The sequence below is a fragment of the Pteropus medius genome, unplaced genomic scaffold (assembly GCF_902729225.1).
Source record: "Pteropus medius unplaced genomic scaffold, Ma_sr-lr_union100, whole genome shotgun sequence".
NCBI classification, from domain to species: Eukaryota; Metazoa; Chordata; class Mammalia; order Chiroptera; family Pteropodidae; genus Pteropus; species Pteropus medius.
The window spans coordinates 22760278-22778434 of record NW_024342471.1 but is presented as its reverse complement, the minus strand read 5'-3'; positions in this window follow the sequence as shown (position 1 = coordinate 22778434).

Sequence of the window (18157 nt, the reverse complement as noted above, 5' to 3'; positions counted from 1 at the left end):
CAGCGATCTTGTGAAGCAAGCAGTTCAAAGGTTATAATCTACACGTAATACCCGTTCCCATAGAGAACAAGAAACATCAAAAGGACAACTCTAAATGTCGATAAGTTTTGCCCTGCAAACACTGAATAAGACAGTCCGACACCCTCATCTTCTTTCACTGATTTTTCCATGTTTCTAAAAGATGAGGTATCCAAAAAAAAATCTAGAATTTTATACCTGACTACAGAGATCTGAACCTCCTTTATTCTGTGAAGCTTTTTCCTCCCTTTATTTCTGACCACGTCCTTGCAGCTTTTAAATGACCATGGGACTTTCAAGTTGTGTTTCCTGGTTCCTCTAATTTACCTTAGCTCAGGGAACCTGAGACAGAGCTTCCTAATATAAATGTAATGTGAACCACATATGCATTTTAGATTGTCTGGTAGCTACATTTAAAGAAGTAAAAATAAATTAATTTAGTAATATACTTTACTTAATATATCCCCAATAGTATCATTTCAACATGCAATCAGCATAAGAGTGAATAATATTGTGCTTCGTTTTTTTCATGAAATGTACTAGTGATGAAGCTTAATTTTCAGAGTCTTTGAAATCTGATGTGTACGTTACCCTTATAAGCACATGCAATGGGCTGAATGTCTGTGTCCTCCAAATTCACATGTTGGAATCCTGACCCCCAGTGTGATGGTGTTAGGACGTGGGGCCTTTGGGAGGCTATCAGGCCACGAGGGTGGAGTTCCCATAAATAAGATCAGTGTCCTTACAGAAAGGACACCGCAGAGCTCTCGCTCTCTTTCTGCGATGTGAGGAGACAATGAGCAGTCAGCGGTCCGCTCGTCAGAACCTGGCCATTTCCGGCGCCCGGACCGCAGACTTTCAGGCTCCAGGACTGTGAGAAACACATTTCTGTTGTTCAGATGCCACTCAGTCTCTGGTACTTTGTCCTAGGACCCAAAATGGACTGAGACAGCACATCTCAACTCAGACTAGCCACATTTCAGGAATTCAAAAGCCACATGTGACTTGGGGCTGCTGTGTTGGAGGAAGCTCAGTTATAAGAGAAATACCCAAGGTACTAGCATTGAGATCAGCCAAGCTAGGGATTTGTCATTACCCTCCATCAACCGTCCAGAACGAGGCACTTAATCTATGAACTATTTTAAGTCTTTAAAACAAACAGGTCGGGGGGAGATGGTCGCAAGTGTTTCTTTTAACTCTGAGACTATATTCCTGTTATCCTAATGAGAAACTTTTGCTTTCTGGCTTCCCTGGGGTTGCTCTGCAAAATCATTACCCACGTTAAGTAAATGACATTCCTGCTGTGACCCAGTGTGCAGCAGCGACACGGGCTTGTCCTGCAAGGAGCTTGCAAATCAGAGCCTGCATCTGGGTGGGTCTGCCCTAAGGAGCCTTTCACTGGGGGCTCAGGTTTAAAGTCACAGTCTTTAAAATGTGTTTTTGTGTTTTAATGGCCTCTTCATAAATGTGACTCGCTTCCACCAAAGGCATTCGCATTCGGGTTCAGGGGTGCTGACAGTTGCTCTCTTTGGAGTGTCTCCATGGGACTCAGAAAACGCATTTTTTTTCCACCTCACACTGCCTGACTTTTCAGTGAGACGGTCTCCCAAATATCCTCCAAATTGCCATAAGTCAATCCTTTTCATGCGATTGTGTTAGATGCAGAAACTAAAATGCATGTATGTTGATCTTAACGGTGTTGCATCTTCTTAATTTTTGGTCGGTCAGTGTGTGGCATCTGTTATTTCATCTTCAGCGAGGAAGGAAATGGAGTGTTGGGAAGATTCGATAATTTTCTCAAGGTCGTCCAGTTATTTACTAGCGAAGCTGGAGCCTGAACTGAGCGTTTCCTTCTGATGGAATAAGGAAGTTCTCAGTGGCGACGTTATCCTACCTGACTCTGCTCTCTGCTCAGGTGATTCAGGTGGAAGGACGAGCGGACTGAAGTTCATTCCTCCAGGCTGACGATTCTCAACATGGGCTGTATGAGATACTACCGAGGGGGCTTTTAAGAAATACCGACATCCCGGCCCCACCCCGGGCGCCAGACCTACTAATCAGCATCTCTGAGGTTCGCCTGCTCTGGGGTGAGGCCTAGAGCTGGGTATTATCTCAAAGGCTCCCCAGATGCTCTCATACTGCAAACCAAAGGTGAGAACTGTTACCTAAGTCAAATGCATGTAAATGGAAGTGGACGACTAAAATTATTGTGTGCATATAGGTGTGTGCCAAATATACTACCTTTGCATTAAAGTTTTAAAGTGTAGGGATTGTGTGTGTGTGCATTTTCGGTTTGTTTTTCTTAAGCATTCGTTTGTCCATACAGACAGAGCAAACGCACTTCAGGTGACTGTCGATATTCCTGTGCTGAAATCTGTGCCGGTCCTTCCAGCTCTTCCCCTAAGCTGGTTCTCAGCGTGCTCCCCACCCATCATCAGGACTTGCATTTACCTGGAAACCTGGCTGATACATGTTTTTACATAAGTTTTGTCACATAACAGAAAGCCCACGGGGAGGTACCCGCATTCCTTTGTGACACTCAGGCTTCTTGCCTCCCAGTCCCAAGACGGCCACTCTCCACACCAGGGCTGCACCCATGTTCCTGACCGGAAGAAGGGGACCCCTGAGGCCACAGCCATCTTTGCAGGCTGTGTCTCCTGTTCTCTGATTGGCCACATCTCCTTGACGGGGGCCGCTCTAGTCGAAAGGGATTCTGGGAAAAGTAGTTCTTTTAAGCAGGGCATACTGTCACCACTCCCACTGCCTCAAAGCATCACTGACAACGGCAAAAATTACAGTTTCATTGCAAAGGAAAAAGGAGAAATGAATATGAAAGAGGCAATAAATAACAGTTGCCATCCCCTCATTCTGGGGTCACTGTTTTTTATTGCTGCATTCTAGCGCTCGACACAACCTGTAACTGTATATTCACTTATTTATTTTTAAGTCTCCTTGTTTATTATCTATATTGTTCCCTTTGCCTCCATAGGGTCAAGGTCTGTTTTATTCACCAATGTCTACACATCACCTATCATATTGTTTGGTACCTAGAAGAAAACTAACAAATATTTGTTCACTGAAAGTTGAATGAACGAGATTGCAGGGGCGAATAAAAACGAGAGGGAACACAATCTTTCCCTTCTCTAATTTAGATCTAGTCTATGAATTCTATTTAGTTCATTGATTTTTTTTAAAAAAAATCAAACTATCTTTAGTGTTTTAATGCTACCATATTTTAAGAATGTTTTTATTGTGTTCGCTTTCAATATAAGTTTGAAGTAAATTACTTACCCTGAATTATAAAGACCAAGAAGGCTTTATAAAATAAATTAAGTAAAGGATTGTTTTCAGAGTTCATATATGATTTAGAGCATTACTTTAAGAATTCCATAAAACAGTACAAAGTTTAATACAATATTTTCAACACATACTATAATATCACAGAAATAAAATTTACATAATCAAAAATATTAATCAGTCATGGATGCTAATTTAAAACTACTGACTTGGACTGTTCTAGAAAGTAGTAAATGTTGCATCAAGGTACATTATTTAATTTCACAAAAATGCAGATACCACAAAATCCTTTTTACATTCTTCTGGCGTCCTCGACTCAGGCTGTCTAAAGCATGCTGTGTGGATCACCTCTTCTCTCGAAATCCTACACTCTCTCAGCATTCACTCAGCTCTAATCTCTTTTTTGACCCTTTTCTCCAGATTGCAGGTCATCAGCCAACACCTTGGAAGTCGACATGGATGGTGCATATGCAGACTCAGTGAATACGTGGGTAAAAGCAGACTTGGGAGAAAAGTAAGAAAAAGCATTTCACTCGTGCCTCTTTGAAAGATGAGTTTTAGCTTACCTAGCAAAGAGTACTGCAAAAATCATACGACCATTGTGTCTTTTAGCAATGATTTTATAGAGGTCCCTTTGCCTTCCAGCAACTATTAAACACAGAGCTCCAGTCGAGAGGCAGCCAATTCTCACTCGCCATCCTTTAAAATCCTCAATTTTTCCATTTATTCAGATGACCTTGGATAAAGAAAATATCGACTCTAAACACCAGTTGCATCCTCGTAAGATGCAGTACTAAGAGCTGAGTCCAGGTTTGTGGTGATGGACAAATGATATATAGAGGTAATGGACATCGTTTATTGGAAAACAAACACTCTTGTAATGATATCATGTCATTCCCCTGTCTAAAACCCTCCAAAGACTTCCCATTACTCTCGGAATAAAAGTTCACCTCCTCACCGATCTCTCTCTCCATCTCTCGACTCACCTGGCACCGCTATTACCCGTACCTCATCCAATCCCGTGTGCCAAGACCCCTGCTAACCAAACACACTCTTTAACACTCTACATAGCACTGAGTGAGCTATCCTTTTCATTACATGTGCCTATCCTGAGTCCTCTGTCCAACACGCGAGATCCATGAAGGCAGTGTTGTCTACCTAAAACAGAGTATGCTAAATGTAGGTAGTAAAAAAATACACTGGACAAAGAACATTTGGTAAAATGAATGGATTTCAAGCAGTCTGGTTCAACACACTCACATACTCATGCGGCTATAGGGACCAGCTAGAGGAGTATGAACGATGCCTGAATAGTTTGCAAGTAAATACTACTTACATACACAACGCCTGAGACATATGTCAGCTGTGAATTCATTCGTGCATTCGTTCGTTCGTTCATTCATTCATTCATTCATTCATTCATTTTTCATATGCCAGATCTTGGGCTCGGCGCAAAGCCGCGATAGTGAGATCTAGTTAAGACGAGCGTGAGTCTCCCACCCCGTGCCTTGCGGACATTTGAAACAGTCAACATTTTCTCAATAATTCTGCATCGGGGAAGGAATGAGGCAGAGTATTTCCCTGCTTCCGAATTTCATTTTTTATGCATGTCTCTCTTTTGCCCACAGTCCATCACCCAGGCAGGATATGCCCTTTCTTAGTGTCTGTACATAAAAGCCCCTACAGGTCCCACATACTCAGGAGTGAAGTGAACTCTCTCACGACAGGGCTGGTGTTGCTGGACAGAGGAGGGCCTTTCGGCAAAGCAAACACATCACACGTGAACGTGCTCATTCTCGGCACGTCCTCGTCCATGCCACGCTGGTTCCCATGCTGCAGCTTCACACGCCACCTGACAAGCAGGTCTCCACCCTTCCCGTGCCCTTTTGGCCTGTGATGTCTCTCCTCTTTCCATTCAAAGACATTCTCCATACTCTCTGAAGCAAGTCTTGTTGCTTTAAGGCTGTAGCTCATGGTCTCAGCATTTCACCCAACATTCTACGTGGCTTTAAAAAAGTCTTGACAACTAACACAGATACCCTCCCTAAGATACACCGAGTGCCCTCTGTTACCATATTAATATCGGTTTCATCTTATTACACTCAGGTATACTTTCTGAAAGAAAGAATGGTTAGGCAAAAGACTGATGGCGAAGATACTAGGATACCAGGGCATTAATTCGATGCCTCGTGATAATTTTTTACACTGATAATAACTGTTAAAACATTATAATAACAATAAAAAAATCACATTATAACAGCAAGGTGACTGTTTTCTGTGTGCCAGGCACTGTTTAGGCGCTTTACAAGTATTGTCTTATTTGATCCTCATATTTGCTTTATATGGTAGGTTCTGTATTATCCTTATTTTGCGATGGGAAAACTGATATACAGATGAGTTTACTAAGTTGCCCAGGACAACAAAGTCCTACAGATGTCCCTCCACGTCACTGCTCTGACTAGAGTCGTGGTTCCCAAAAGCAGAGGGGTTGGAGCGAATATTTCCCTTCTCGATGAGCTGAAATCGTGTCTGTGAGCACAGGTGTCTCCTCCTCAGAGAAGTGAAGGAAAGGACGAGCCTGGCCGTGGGTTGTGATAGACAGATGCTAGATGGTTTTGTTCCCGACTTACTAAAATCAGAAGCCAATGCTTACCACTGCTTAGGACATGCCCGACTCTGCTAAGCACCTTCAAAGCTTAATCATATTTTAACCCTCCAAACCTTGAAATCAAGTATTATACATATATTTTTTAAACGATTCTCTGACGGCTTCAGACCCTTAGGTCACAAATCTAGTGAGAGGTAGAACTGAGTTTTAACTTTAGCGACGAGAATTTTCAACCGCTGTGCTGCACTGCTTCCCTCCATGCTTACCTCTGAGTTTACCTGGGGTGGGGTGAAGACATTCGTCACCTTGCTGGCTTACGGCTCTGCCCCAAGCTTATGTCCATACATTCATTAGCTCACCTCTTTCCTTGGGTTACTGGTGCAAATTGTGTATGATTGTATTTCTCCCCTATTAAAAGAAACAGAAAGAAAGGAAGGATATTAATGAAATCATTCTAACTAAGCGATACCTTTTTACATTTCCACGGTATTTCGTAATAACCTAAGACTAACAGACTCACAGGGGTGGATATAATTTGTTGCAACTTTAACTTTTACTGATGATTTTAAAACATGATGGAATCTTGGCATATATATAACAGATCTTTACTGTAAAAGAAATTTGGAAAGTCCATCTTGCTTCAAAGGTTTAACATTAGTAGTCTATTAAATATAAATTATTCCAAAGTATTTCCTCTCAGAGAGGATAATGTAGATGTTTCCTTCATTTTCCTTGGTCCAGGTGGACTGCTTTTATATAATTACATCCTCCAAGGGCCCTCAAACACTCGAACCAGCCAGACTTCTAGAATAATCGAGAGTAGTAGGGAGGCTTTAAGTAGTAAGTAATCTTTTAGAAGACATAAATCTTACAGCTGGCGGCTCCTTCAAGATATGTCACAATGGCTACTTGAAAAATGCCTTCTTTCTGCCAAGTGATGTCACTAAGGCAGGTGCCGAGCCATGCCTTGCAAATCGGAGCCCCGCAGTAAATGCTATTATGTAGTGGTTTGTTTATACACAAAATGCTCCTGGAAAAATCAATTTCAAATAGCAACATTGAACGTCGTGGTCTACATATCTATTGGTACAAATCTTAGTGCTTCGAAACAACCGACCGTTTATTATTATCCCTCATGGTTTTGTGGATGGATGGGGCTCAGTGGGGCTGTTCTCACTCCAATTCTCTCATGCAGTTGTTACTTGATGGTGACCAGGACAGGAGCCAGCATGAACAGCGACCTCTCAGCTGGGATGGACGTAGCCTTGGGCTCACACACGTTGCCGGCTATCGGCTGGGAGGCTGGCCGAGGCTGCCAACTTGGTCTTCCCATGGGGCTTGACCATTTCAGTTCCCTGAGGAAATGTCCCAAGACTGTCTGTTTTCAAGGATTCCAGCAGTTTGAGGCTTACTGGGTCCTATCCTCAAAAATCCCAGAATGCGGTTTCTGTCCCATTCTGTTGGTCAGTCAGATCACTTGTGGATAGTACAGATTTGAGAGGATGGGAGACTCCACTTCTTAATGGGAGAATAGTGAAGAATATGTGGCCATCTTTAATCTCTACGCTGAGTTTCCGCACACCAACGGTGGCACTCGCTCACGCTTTACTTGGCCCCATGAAGACATGGCACTATGCCCTTGCTGTAAGACCCAGTCTCAAAATCTTTCTAAGCAAATAATTTTAGAATTTTTAGATTGGTGAAGAAAAGTGAGATAAAGCCTCTTGAGACCCTCATTTTTAAAACTGAGGCAGAAAAACTTGTGGATTTTTTTTTTTCACTTAAAGACTTTTGGTTTTATAATAGATTTAGATTCATAGAAAAGTGGCAATGACAGAGTTCCCACACACCGAATGTCCCATTTTTATATCTTATATTAGTATAGTACATTTATCACAATGAACCAGCCCTTAAAAAGTATTATTAACTCAAGTCTATGCATTATTCAGATCCCTTAGTTTTTACCCGGTGTCTTTCCATCGTGGTTGTTCTAGGTCCCATCCAGGATTTCACGTGACATTAGTCCTCGTGTCCCCTCAGGCTCCTCTTGGCTGTGACAACTTCTCAGACTTCCCCTGTTTTTTGATAACCTTGGCAGTTTCGAGGCTTACTAGCTAGGTATCTTTCTTACAATTACACGGGGGTTATAGCTTCTTGGAAGGAAGACCGTAGATGTAAAATGACATTCTTATCACATTATAGCAAGGGTACACACTATCAACAGGACATATAATTGTTATTGACTTGGATCTCCTGGCCGAGGTGGTGTTTGTCAGGTTTCTCCACTGTGAGGTTACTGTTTTTTCCTCCTTTCCACAGTGTTCTCGTTGGACAGAAGTCACTGTGTGCAGCCCACACTTCCAGCATGGAGAATTAAGGTTCATCTCTTTAAAGGCAAATAAATTATTAAAATTCTTCTGCACAGAATATTTGCCTATTCTTCCCAAATTATTTATTTATCCAATAATTTCTTTATACCAGTATATATAAGAAATGTTAATTTTATATTTTAGATTATGATCTATTACTATTTTTTATTTGTTTTGTTGCTTAAATCTTCCAGCTTTGGCCATTGAGAAGTCTTTCATTTGGCTCTCATGTCCTTTTGACATACTCCCATTAATGTGGGTTTTGGTTGGGTTGGGTTTGGTTTTGAAATTTAGCACTTCTTTACTTTATGGTCCTATAAGACTCTTCGGGCTCATTGTGTATATTTCTTGCCTCAGTCCAAGAATCAGCCATTTTTCCAAGAAGTCACAGTTCTTTTTTATTGGAGAATGAAATGAGAAACCAATATTTGAGAACTAAATGGGTCCGATGCTGCAAATACACTGTTGGTTCTAATATATGTGTATATATTAATCTGTGTAGATCCACATGTCTATGAAAATTTCTATGCATATTTATCTGTATCTATATTAAGCTAAGCAAGAGTTTATGCTAATGACTCCCAGTCTAGCCCCTTACTACATGGATTGTTCTGGCACTTTCCCTCGCTTATCTGTAATTTCCCACTCCAACAATGAGAAGCTTGGTTTTCCCCAGCTGCCATCCATTTACTGAATTGTTCGACTCCAGTACACCTGTAGAGTGGTTTTGGAATTACTAACCGCCATCGCCGTGGGAAATACCTTTATCAAGCACAGAGCTGATGTAAAATTCCTTTTGCCATTACTGTTGCAGACCCTGCTCATTTCCAAAGTTACTTAGATTGGCACCTTTTTCTACCAAACCCTGCAGCGAATTTGTTTCATATATTTGTAATACAGTTAGGTTCTTTTCGTCATGCCCTATATTTCATCCTGGGATCTCTGAATCTCTTAAAGGCTGTATTTTCAATTTGTATACATTTAACGTTCACCCTGCGCCAAAACAGTTATATGCGTTTTTGACAAATACATAATGTCGTGCATCTACTATGATAGCATCATACAGAATAGTTTTACTTCCCTAAAAAAATCAGCTGTGCTTCACCTGTTCTATCACACCTCCCTCCGCCCTCTGGCAGCCACTGACCTGTTTACTGTCTCTCCAGTTTTGCCTTTTCTAGAATGTCATATAAACGGAATCATACACTAGGTAGCTTTTTAAGACTGGTTGGCTTGTGAATTTTGAAAGTGAAAATTAGGGAACCAGGAAAAATGGAGAACAGAGGACTATTAAAAATGCATGCAGTGAAAATGGTAAAATAAATAGATTTTTAAGGAAAAAAATGACATTTGACTTTCCAATGAAGTACAATATACATATAGAAAGGTGCCAAGTGATAAGGGTAAAGAGTATGGTATTGGAGAACGGTAGACAAAGAGATCAATAAGGCAGATTACAAAGTCCAGAAATAGACCTACACAGTATGGGTGATTGATTTTTCAAAAGGTGCAAAGGCAATTAAAGACAGGACAGCCTTTCAAACAAATTATGCTAGAATATGTACAAAAAATTGAGTCTCGATTCATATTTTGCACTGTGTATAAAAATTAACTCAAAATGGATCATAGACTTAAATATGAAACCTAAAACCACAATACTTCCAGGAAAAAAAAAAACACAGGAGAATATCTCTATGCAAAGATTTCTTAGATATGACACCAAAAGCATGATCTGTGTATTTTGAAATTTCAAATTCAAACAGTAAGATCACAATTCATTTAGAAAGTAGACAAAATACTTATCAGACATTTCACTGGAGAAGATATAAAAATGGCAAATAAGCACATGAAAAGCTCCTCAGCATCATGAGTGATTAGAGAAATGTAAATTAAATCTACGACGAGATACTGCTCTACACCTAATGCAGTGAAAAAAAGTAAAAGAAAAATTTTTAAAAAACAACGAATCCGACGCTTCTGAGATGCACAGTGATTGGAATACTTATCGCTGGTAGAGCTACAGAACAGTGCAGACACACCCACTTCGGGAAACGTTTTGGTAGATTCTTAGAATGCTAAACATACACTTATCGTTCGACTCGGCGATTCCCGTTCTGGTGATTTATTAGCGTAATATGAACTTGTGTTCACACCATAACCTGTACAGAAACGTTTATGGAGGTTTAACTCATCATCTCTAAAAAGTGGAAGCTGTCCCTCACCTGGAGAAGGATAGAAATTGGTACCTTCCTACAAGGGAATGATATTCAGTAATAAAAATATCCAACTATTGATAGATACAACCGCATGGGTGACTATCAAAGACACTCATTACGCCGGGTGAAAGAAGCTAGACTCAGAGGCTGCACACGCCATGATGTTGGCACAGAGGCTAAGGAGTATACCGCTGGGATAGATACCACGTGGCCTGGTTTCCCGCCTTCCAGTTCCAAGAACTTTGTTAAAAATCTCTCAAGGCCTCGCCTGTATGGCATTTGTGAGGGTCAGGGTGAGTTTGTGGGGGAAGAGTAAGAATCTAGGCTGACAGTCTTAAAAGAGTCCCAGGCCAACTATTTTGCAAATCAATCCAAATCCACTCTGGCTGTGCACTCTTTTTTGGGGGTGAGGAGCGAAGAGCAGAAATCTCTACTTTGCTCGCTTCTATATTTGTGATAAATTCCCATCTTTATCCTTCGAGTCAAGACTTGTCTCTGGAGGATATTGCCTCTCGCTGGATACCAAACGGTGCCTCTCGCAGTATTTTCAGTAAACGTACTTCTTTGCCTTTCTCCTTGGTCTTATCATTGGGATCCCGATGGAATTTTGTCAGGTGGCTGCACGTAAACATCCGAGCTTTCCGAGACGTGGCGGATCTGAAATAAAAACTCATGGACGTGGCCTCCTGCAAGTAAGTACCAGCCTACCCGTCAGGTACCACTTCAGCATCATTTGACAGAGGGATGGGTGGTAACCGTAACATACACATAGTCCACCCCCTTCCCTTGTAGTCCCAGAAAATCCAGAAGTCCAAGCCAGGAAAGAGGGAAGATATCCCTCCCTCCTAACTGAAGGGCTGTGGGGGTAGGTGTCATGAGACAGACTTTTCTTGGATCAGTATTCCACAGGGTAAATTGGAATAAGGTACAAAAATAATTTCAAATATCTCAACGCTAGCTCACACCCCTGATTTTTAGGAAATCCCGAAACGGCTTCTGAAGTCCTTTCACTACGTGTCACTACAAACCAGCATGGCTTGCTGCCCATGCTTAGAAGAAAGTGTCTCTGGGTTTCCTATCTTAAGCAAGGTCGGTATGTCAGTGACACATATGTCCCCATGTACAATATCAAACTGTGTTCAGGCTCTGCCATAGCTGTGAACTGCAGGGCCAGAATGAAAGCTGGGACAGAGACAAAGTGAAATTGCCCTTTTAAGTGAGTGCAGAAGTACACAGAGAAGCAGCGGCATCTCCTAATTGTATTCAGTCTGCACTGAGGAGGCCACCTCCCATGGCTTCCTCCAGCTGACAATGTCCCTGAATGAACAATAAGAACTTCTACTATATCTATCTATCTATCTATCTATCTATCTATCTATCTATCTATCTATCTATCTAGATATATAGATATAGATCTATATCTAGATTTATCTATATCTATATCTGTATATATATATATATATCTATAGATCTATATCTAGATAGATAGATAGATATAGATCTATAGATATATATATATATATATTTTTTCCCATCAATGTGGCAGATTCTTTTAGACAGAAACATGGCAGGGTGATATTGTGCAAAAGGCGACTTGACAGTGTTACACAGACTTTCTCTGAAGCTTCTTGTCCATTAAAATGATTTAGGGGAAAAAGGAAAAATAAGGGGATTTATAGTTGAGAGAAACCAAACAACAAATTAGTGTCTTTTCGGAGGGATATAGTAGGAAAGTTACTGGAAAAGAAGGCAAGAATGTAGTTTCTAGTCCTGCCCCTTTTACCTACTAGCACCATGAACTTGGACAGGCTACTTAACCGCAAGAAACCGCCATGACCATGTAGGCAGTAATGATTGTCTTGCCTAATTCACCTTCAGTGCACCAGACACTGTCCTTGACAATAAATCAAAGGATATTTTTTATCTGTCTTGATTCCAGAAGGAGCTATCACATTGCACATATGCGGCAGCTTTCATCCCTGGTCTATACGGCAATTTACAAATGGGCGCTACTAACCCCTGAGATCACAACAAGGGATGGGGAGAAATTAAGAGCTTACTCAATCAGATAATTGATATTTTTTGAATGTCTACTGTTTACTCTAGATACTACATCATATTCATCATAAGTCTCTATGATAGGTATTATAATTTCCATTTTACAGATCAGAATGTTCAGATCCTTCAAAATTAGATAAGTAACCTATTCTATATAACACATCTATGTCCAATGCTCAGAGCTAACTTTCCATCTCAGGATAGAGAAAATGTCATCACATGTCTTCCCGAAATCACAGACTGGTCACTCTGTAAGTGCATTACCTTCATGACTTCAAGTAAATGCTTTCCTCATTAGTTTGGTAATAATTAAGAATGTAGAATCCTTAGTCAAATTGCCTAATTCAGTTTCAGCTCAACCACTTATTAGTTGTGTACCTTAGACAACTTGTCAAACCTTTCTTGAGTTTCTGTTTCCTCTTATAGAATGGCATGACAGTACAATCTACATTAGAGTATCATTGTGAAGATTAAATGAGATAGTATATATACGGTGCTTAGAGCTCTGCCTCATGTATATCAGTTCTAAATCCACCAGAAAGGTTAGGCAATAATAGCATTATAACAAAAACATTTTCACCTAATATTAAACATGTGATCATGCATTCACTGACTTCTGCATATGACATAAAGTTTGATTCGATTGTTGACAAAAAAGGAATATAATATTTGGCTTATTTCCTTTTAAAATACTGCCAGTTATGACTCAGATCTAGAACTTAGACAGGTGTGTATATAATTAAATTTGGAACTTGGCAATCTTTCTTTCTTTAAGAGAAAATGCAAAGATAGAAAAAAAATTACGACAAATATTTATAAGTTAATTCTTTATTTGATAAATACCATTTGGCAAAGTACTTTGCAAAAGTCAGAAAACAAAAACAAAACAAAACAAAAATAGAACAATGATTACGGCAGAGAAGAAAATGATTGAGGAAGCGTATATAGAAAGACATCCTTGGAGGACTTATGACATCTATTTTCTTTATTTTTATTTTCTCTTACTCTCAAATCCACAAAAATATATGTAGCTGACTTTCTCATGTCATCATGTAGTTGATGCAGGGTAAGGAGGTAGGACTTCAACAGATCATGCAAATTTGGAGAGATTTGGGTTGAGAGCTGGAGAGTTACGGCAATGTGGTGAATTAGCAACTGAGAGATCATATAACTTACCTGCTGTCCAGGGGAGGTTCACCGCCTTTGTTCACAAGTCCTCACTCTATCTTGGCCTACAAAACCCAAGACAGGTCCTGGCCTGCCTCTCTCACTACATCCTCTACTGCTAGTCACTTCCTGACTTAGTCAGGATAAGTTATGTTGTGCTGCTTTAACAAACAACTCCGTCACCTCAGTGGCTCATGTAAGAGGAATTTATTTCTTGTTTATATAATTTCTTTCTGAGATAGGTGACTCCCAGATATCCGTTTTCCATTTGATGAATGAGCCATCTCAACACAAGAGCTGTCACATTCACTCCTACAGGAAAAGAGAGTCTGGAGAATCACAGGTGACTTTTCCCTGCTCCGCTGAGGAAGAACATGCATTGTCGTTATTGGCATTTCAACGGACGGAAAAGTCAGATGTCTCTGTGCCCAGAAGAAAAGGAGACATGGATATCGGTGGTGTCACACCTGCTCTTCCTCTGTGCTCCTACCACACTGAGCCTTTGACTTCTAGAATGTTCTAAGCTTATTTCTACCTTAGGAATCTTTGTGTGTGCTCTTCTGTGTGCAAATCAATAGAGCAATTAGAGCAAATGCCCCGATCTAAGAAGAATGTTCTTGCCGATGTTCCCCACAAATGTAGTCCCTGTTTCTCACTTTTGGCAAAGGGTTTATCTTCTTATCAGCTGAGACTCTGGCACTTAGCTTGTTCCTGGTACATAATGGACAGTCAATACATATTGGTTGAGATAAACGAATAAGCCAAAAGGATATGCAAATCAGTGTGTTTATGTGCAATGACCAAAACTTACTGGACCAAACGATCTAATTCAACCTACAGTTCAACACTGGGATCCACTCTGCACTGTTCCAGGTAGGAGCCTCTCCAGGCTCCACCTGAATACACCTGGAGGGTGGGGGCACACTCATGTGTGCTGTGCTAAGAACATCTCGTTATAACATAACTTTATCTTTGTAACAATACTTTAATTATTATTATTGTTATTATCACTTTGAGAATTAAGGACCAGTGGCTTGGAGAAGTTAATTTCCCCCAAGTCACACAGTTAGTGATTCAAAACAAAGCTTATTTTAATCTTAGTTTGAACTAGAATATCTAACATTTTTCAGAAGGTGATCTATTCAGTTTTGGGGTATCTCTAGTTGTTAGAATGACATTTCTTCCTATAAAACAAATAACGCTTCCTTGTAACTTTCCATCATTAATATTTTCTTCTGCTGATTAGAGTCACACATAATATTGTCCTCTCTTCCACCTGGCAGCCATGACAGAATTGGAAGACAGTCTTCAACGATGTGATATTATTTCCAGAATCTTCTCTATTATGGTTGCCGTCTTTGTGATGTAGAGGAACTAACTACCACCCCTTTCAAATGTGGTGACAGGTGGGGGATGGATTTTCCCCGTGTGCTCTAACTAGCACACTGCATGATGAGTCTTTATCATTACTTGCGTGGCCACCACGATCCAGTTTTACACCTGTTTGTTGCTTTAGCTTATTTTGCAAACGAGTCTTGCTAACAAGTTCTATCGGGCTTCATCTAAAATACCAAAATTGATTAAGAAGAATCAGCTCTTGTGTAAGGCATTCTTCTAGCTTAAGTGATCCCACATATGTATCCCTGTTAAACACAAAGAAGAAAAAACAGAACAGAGCTTGACCTACCTGGATGCTTAGGAAGGGCTCGACCTCATGCTCAAACACTGAAGACTATTGGCTAGAATAAATTCCACCTGACCAGATGAAAAGAAGCATCTATCCAGTTTATAAGCACACTCAGTTTTCACAGCAGTAAAGACCCACAAAAATTCCACCCACATTAAAGAAGGTAAGAGCTAGACATCACATCCACCCAATGTGTGTGCATGTACACACACACACACACACACACACACGCACGCACGAGTCAATTTTCCTACGACAGCATCCATTGCCAGAGCTGGCAGGGCGCGTGGACAGTGCGGTGAATGCACCTGTGTACACAGGTGAACTGGGAGGCTCCTGGAAGGAAAGTCTGTCTGAGCTTTTAAGTGGGACCTACACCTACACCTAAAAGCTGTTGTTCAAAATAACTTCTTTAAGAAGGTAAATATTGTTTCCTAACGATATTCAAGAAGATACCGTTATCATTAAAACGAGGCAGGATACCAAGAAATAAGAGGGACCGAGAGTAAGATGTTTTGGCAATAAAAAATATTAGGGTTCGAATGAAAATATCGATACAATCAATGAGTCACAGTCCAGATACAAGTGTCGAGGGAGCAGAAAGATACGGAGAGACAAAGGACAGATCGGGGGCAGCGGTTTCCAGGGGATGAGAAGCTCCCGCAAGGGTCTGAAACTCTTTCTATAAAGGGCCAGATAGTAAATATTTTAGGGCTCTGCAGGCCACTGAAATCTGCCCTGGCAGCATGAAAGGAGCGGTAAATAAACGAGTGTGGCTACGTTACAATAAAACTTTACTTACAAAAGCAGGTGGTGGGCCAGATCCGGCCTGGGAAATACAGTTCTGTGACCCCTGAACTGTGAGACTGAGAGGAAATAATAATCAACAGCATCTTCGCATCAGGCTTAGCCAAGGGTTTGACCTTGAGCAGACCCGACTCTAACTTCCAGCTCCATCATCGTCTTGCCACGAGATCATCTCGCTAAGTAGCTGTATCATCCTTGGTTAAGTGACTGTCTTGCAGAAGATACAGCTAAGAGAATAGCATTATAACACTCGTGGGATTAAAGAAGCAAAGTTACGTGGCATATGAAGAGTTTACCGTCTTTCTGGGCTCAATAAATAATAATGCTCATTGTTTGAATTCTTACTGTCAATGAAGAAACACATCAATATATAAAGCATTATTAAAAATCAATAAGAAAATGACAGATACCTAAAAAGCATGAGAATCAAGGAACTGGCAATTCTAAACATAAGAAATGTATTAAATTCTTAATATGGTCAAAAAGGAATCTCGGTAGGGATAAAAAAATATTTATCTATAATAGTGATGTCCCTGGTTTGATAAGAGAGATATAAAACTCTTTTTTTCTATTTCTTGGTATTAGTGAACATATAAAGAAATACATACTTTCACCTACTTGTAATGGTGGTCAAAACTGATATAATCCTGATGGCAAATGAGCACTTTCATTTTAAAGGCCACAAATATGAAGATAGCCATCGAGCCTGCAATTCTACTTCCAGAAGTATATCCTAAGGAAATAATTATGGATGGGAAAAATTTGCCTCAAAGATGTTTCTTACAGCTTTGGTGGGCTCACTACCTAGACAGTAGAGTTTGGTTTAATAAGCAAGCCATACTACAGAACACTTAGCAAAATCATTGAAATAATGTCCTAAGATTTTTTTTTTCTGTGTCTTTCTGTATATTCCAAATTTTCTATGGTATTCCTATGTACTGAGAAAACAAAATAGATTTTATTTTTTAAAAACAAATCTCATGAGGGTATATATTAGACTTTTGGATCGCAAGGGGCAACCACAATGTAGTCTTAAATTCACCCAAAATAGATTTTAATGTTTTGCCTTAATAGAAAATAGAGGAGTGGACTTAATAGCTCACCTTGCTAGTGGTCTTACTAATGTCTGATTGCAAAGTAGAAATAGAGACCTGGTTGAATTCGGGGTATGGGGCAAGGTCGCCAGAACCAACCTTTCTCTCTCTCTCTCTCTCTCTCATCTGCGTTGTCTTCACTTTCTGGCAGAGCAGGAGTCGTAAGCGAACAGAGAATTCTCAACTAACCACAGGACGGGCTCGCTCATACTTCCACTTGTCAGGGAGAGCTTTCACTTCAAACTAATTTAAAATAAAAATCTGCTTCCCACCCCTTATCCTTGACCCCTGCTTTCATTTTCTCTACGGTGTATGTCCATCACCGCTGGCGTTCCAAATCCTTGCATCATTCTTTCTGCTCTTTTATTACTAGAACACAAACTCCCTGATGGTATCATTTTTTTGTTTGTTTTCACGACTAAATTGCAGCATCTCAAACTGCTTTGCATGTGTAAGTGCTCAAGAAGTACTTGTTTAATAAATGAATAAACGAATAAATGAATAAGAGGCTAAAACCAAAGAGGAAAGCAAGTAAAAAATTGCATTAGAGGGCTTTTCCTCAGCTGGCTCAGAAACAGCTGAGTCCCAATGGTGACTTGCTCAAACTCTACCCACAGTTACTAGCAGTAATAAGGTAAGTCGGAGGTCACAGGTGGGGTGGAGAGTAGTCATTCAGCTTTAGAATCCCTGGGGAGACTGATAAAAAGGCAAATATCGATTCCTACCGCCAACCAGTTATGGAATTAAAACTTGAGCGTGGGGCCCAGGAATGTGCATTTTATTCCGCTTCCCAGGAACTTGAGATGGCTAAGTCATGAGAATCACTAGAGAAGGCA